The 4,535-nt window shown below is 34.9% G+C and overlaps 1 pseudogene; it reads left to right on the top strand.

Moving 5' to 3' along the window:
- Window positions 1-2,935: 2,935 nt before the first annotated feature.
- On the top strand, window positions 2,936-3,036 carry LOC137236037 (U6 spliceosomal RNA; annotated as a pseudogene).
- Window positions 3,037-4,535: the final 1,499 nt, after the last annotated feature.

Here is a 4,535-nt window from a genome sequence, read left to right as displayed (position 1 = left end):
GTCTTGGCTGCACTAAAGGATTTGGAAGAAAAACTTAAACTGCAATCTGATAAGCTTCAGTCGCGGTTTGAGAGTCTTTCCAACAAAATTGCAGACCTAGAGAATTGTATTGCAAAGAGATTCGATGAAGAGATTGCTTTGCTTAACGCTAAAGTTGATGAATTTACAGCATGTATCATCGCACTTGAAGAAAACTCCATTAAACTCCAGCAGCATATTAACAAACTGCAAGAGCAAACTAATAACGTGCACGCAAACAGAACCACCAGCGATTTCTCTTCCGATGCGGTTGTGTTTGTAGTGCCATTTGCTGAGGCGGAAAACCTCAAAACTGTGATATTCTGGCGCCACAAGTAAGAGATATTTTTCGCATCTCTCGGCCAGCTGAAAAAAGTGCCATAATTATAAAGTTTCCCTCCACTCTCGACCGTAATCGTACCGCAAGCGGACAAAGTCCCCATTATCTTTGGATGTTATTGGGCTTGAGGGAGAGCTCTCGATATATGAAAGCCTATCTCCTGATAGTAGAAAGCTGTTGAAACAGGCGATCAAGCTGAGACAAGCAGGCAAGATAGCATCTGTGTTTTCTTTGAGAGGAGCTGTCTTTATCAGAGTTACGAGGGATTCTGAGGCAGTTAAGATAACTGAGCTGAGCGAGTTGCAAAATCCGGAGTGATATGCGCCGATTTTTCACTGTATACAATTTTATTTATTTAAATTTTAAGTTTATTTCAATTTTGTTTTAAAATTTCACTTATTTTTCTCCATTGTGCCTTATTCAGATAACTGTAAACACGGTCCTTCTATTCTCTTTTTTCCTTCAGTTTTGAATTGTGCAATGATATGTCTGTTAACAACGATGGATATGTTGTTCGGGAGAATAGCTTAGCCATGATAAACATTCTCTGCAATCGTCATAAAGACTTCAATATTGAGCACTTTAATGCTAGGAATCTGAATCCAGAAAAAATTGATATTGTTAGATATGCATTTGAGTGTTCTGCGGTCGACGTAATCTGTGTAACAGAAACTTGGTTCTCAAGTTGCATTAATGACACGCACTTTTCCCTTGACAATTATACAATGGTTCGTCATGACAGATGTAGTAAAAAAGAAGGCGGAATAGCTATTTACTGTAAAAATAATATTAATATGAAAGTATTATTCCCATCTGAGCCCTGTGCCGTAGAATATTTGTTTGTTGAGCTGTCTGATAGATTCTCCAAAGCCCTCCTGTCATATGTATACAACCCAAAAAGGGATATAAGTCTTGATCCGTTCTTTGCCTCCCTATTTCCGCTTGCCGTTGATTACCAAAGCATAATCTTATGCGGTGATTTTAACGATAATCTTCTTGTGCGTGACTCCATTACTTCTAGCTTGTTGAACAATTTATCTGTGTTTGGTCCCTCTGTAGTAAGTACATCCATTCCCACAAGGTATTCCAACATAAATAACCCAAGCTTATTGGACTATTTTATTGTCTCTGAACTTTCCTCTGTCTCTGCGTTTGAACAATTTGCTTTTATATCTGATCATGACTTAATATTCTGTACACTAAACATTAATCTTGGACAATGTGAGTCTGAAATGACGTTCTCATTTAGGGACTTTGGAAACATTGACATATACTCATTGGCTATGGATGTTAGCTCTGTGAATTGGTCCAATTGTTGGTATTTTAGTAGTGTTAATGATAAGCTTGAGTTCCTAAATGAGAATCTGCAAAGTATTTTTAACTAGCATGTCCCCGAGCGATTTGGTCAGAAAAAATCATCGGTGTCGCCCTGGTTCACGCCTAGAGTGTTGGCAGCAATCAAGGCGCGTAACAAGGCTTTATCTAAATGAAAAGCAAACCCTTAACAGTCTAACTGGAATTAGTTCAAAGCCGCCAGGAACAGAGCAACTTCCGTTATCAGATGTGAAAAGCGTAATTTTTATGTTGCCAAGCTTGACCCCTCCCTGCCTCCTAATGTTTTATGGCGTAACCTTAAACGCCTGCGTGTATGTGGTAGTGACAATGATGAAGCTTACACACTAGATCCTGACCTGCTTAATGAAGCCTTTGTTATCTGCCCTACACCTTGCACTCACCGTGCTTTTATCCCCGCGATAACTGCGGTTATTTCAGTAATACGTTTGAAGTTGAAGCTGTATCGGACTTGGACGCTATAAAGTGCAAAGTGTAATGTGTAAACAGCCAACAATTTAATGCCAAATATTTAAATCAGCTAATATGCTACCCTGTAAAAAAATAGTCTAAATGTTCATCAACACATAAAAAGGCATCTGATAATTGGTGCTGACATAGCCATTCACACGATTTAATACAGGTGTGTGTACAACACACAACCAAACAAATTTGCATTCCAGCAAATTTGCGAACGTTGCATTTCTCGCAGAAATCACAACTCAACACAGGTGTGTAGGTATATATTTTGTATCGAGTTGTATGTAGGCATGTAAGTATGTATGCTTTAATTAAATATGTATGCAAGAATATGTTTGGAATAACTTAGTATAAATAAGCTGACAATATTTGAATAAAAAGCATTCGCAGCAATTCGCTTATTGATGTTAAAAACTGACAAAACCAATTACTTCATTTAAATCTTTTATATGGCGATCCTGCCTATGATTCTGGTGGCTGATTTTTCGGCCTAATTTCATAGCTGGCGAGGATACGTCATTTTAATCTTTTATATGGCGATCCTGCCTATGATTCTGGTGGCTGATTTTTCAGCCTAATTTCATAGCTGGCAAGGATACATCATTTTAATCTTTTATATGGCGATCCTGCCTATGATTTTACTGGCTGATTATTCAGCCTAATTCATTGGTAAGGATTTTACTGGCTGATTACAGCCTAAGCCTTGTAAAAAAAAGAAGAGAATTAATAATTAAATTCGGGCACCAACAGTAAAAATTGCGGCAATTGGAAGATCTCAACAAAACATACATTGGAACGATACAGAGAAGATCAGCATGGCCCCTGCGCAAGGATGACACCGAAATCGTTAAGCGTTCAGGACTAGCAGCTAATAATTATATGTATAATACGTATATTAGCTTAATTTTGACAATTTAAAAATTATTTTTAAGCAGGAAAACATTCGGACAACCTAACGGCTGCCTATTGACAAGCAAAAATTTAAATTTCTGCTGCAAAAACTTTTTGTTACTAATTATTGAGTTATGGACATACAAAATCAAAGTAAAGTGCTTAATGTGAAAAAACTCCTTAAATGTGAAAAAAGAATTTTTTTGAAATGTTTTACCAAAATAGAAAATTTTTTTTAAGCCCAAAATGGCATAGAAAACAAAATGAAAAAAAAAGAAAATAGCATATGAATTAATTTTAATAATAAAACAAGAAAAAATAAACTGCATTTAACTATCCATCATTTGAAAAAATTTTGTAAGAAAAATTAGAAATGTCAAAAATGTTAAATTAAACAAAATTTTCCTTAGGCACATACATTTTTAGAAATAAACCTTTTAAATAATAACGTTTATAATGCTAACTAAATAAGGAAAAAATAATAAAATGCTTAATATAATAAACGTAAAAACAAAGAAATAAGAATAAATTAGCCTTTTTCCAACCCCCCAAAGAAATAAATAAATTTTTATTTTCTCTTTAATCTCTTTAATTTTCTCTTTCAATCATATCATCTCTTTAAAATGTCTTCGTGGACAAAAACTAACCCAATAGCTGGTTACGAGGTAGGAACAGGAAACTCTGAAACATCAGAGAATAGAATATTAAAATATGAACCGCCAGCTGAACCAGAACCAAAAATTATTCCAAACATTTCAGATGTTGGCTAGCAGTTTTAACTTGCGTAATCGTGCTATTGATTCAATTTTATCACCCTAAACCCTCTAAACTCAACCCAATTTCGATAAGAACAGTAAAAAATAACAAATGTATCACTGCAAAATGCCGCACTCAATACAAGAATTTATTAACAGTAATAGTTTCCATAGAAGTTAATCAAAATACCATCTATGAAGGCTGTCAGGGTAGAAGATTTATACCACAAACCTTATAAAATAATAACTTTTCGCAACATAAAGCTTGACTAAAAACCTTACGTAAGTGGAAATATGAAAAATACCTAAAGTTGCCACAAGATCGTAAACTTAAAAACCAGCCAGAATGAAGAAAATAAAAAGTCACAGAGAGAACCTTATTATAAAAAAAGCGCTTAATAAATAAATTTGTAATCAGACATGTCACGCTCGTTTTCATGAAAAATTGTAGCGTAATACAACCAACCAGATTGTGGAGGAAGTTATTGACTTAGGACAATATTCAACCAGGCTTAAAAATGCCGACAATCTAGGACTTGTAAGAGAAAAAGACAGTTGTCCCTTAGGAGACAAATTGGTTAAGAATAATGAATGCTCGAATAAGCATATTTAAAAATATAAAATAGGTACCCAAGTTCTCAAAGATCTACTATTTGCATTAACCCCAGAAGTTATTCATGTGACAAATGTCGACAGAAATTAAAGAAGTTCTTCATAAA

Source organism: Eurosta solidaginis, unplaced genomic scaffold, assembly GCF_040869045.1.
Source record: "Eurosta solidaginis isolate ZX-2024a unplaced genomic scaffold, ASM4086904v1 ctg00001261.1, whole genome shotgun sequence".
Classification (NCBI taxonomy): Eukaryota; Metazoa; Arthropoda; class Insecta; order Diptera; family Tephritidae; genus Eurosta; species Eurosta solidaginis.
Note: the sequence above shows the minus strand (reverse complement) of the source record. Positions and strands in the feature narration are given on the sequence as shown.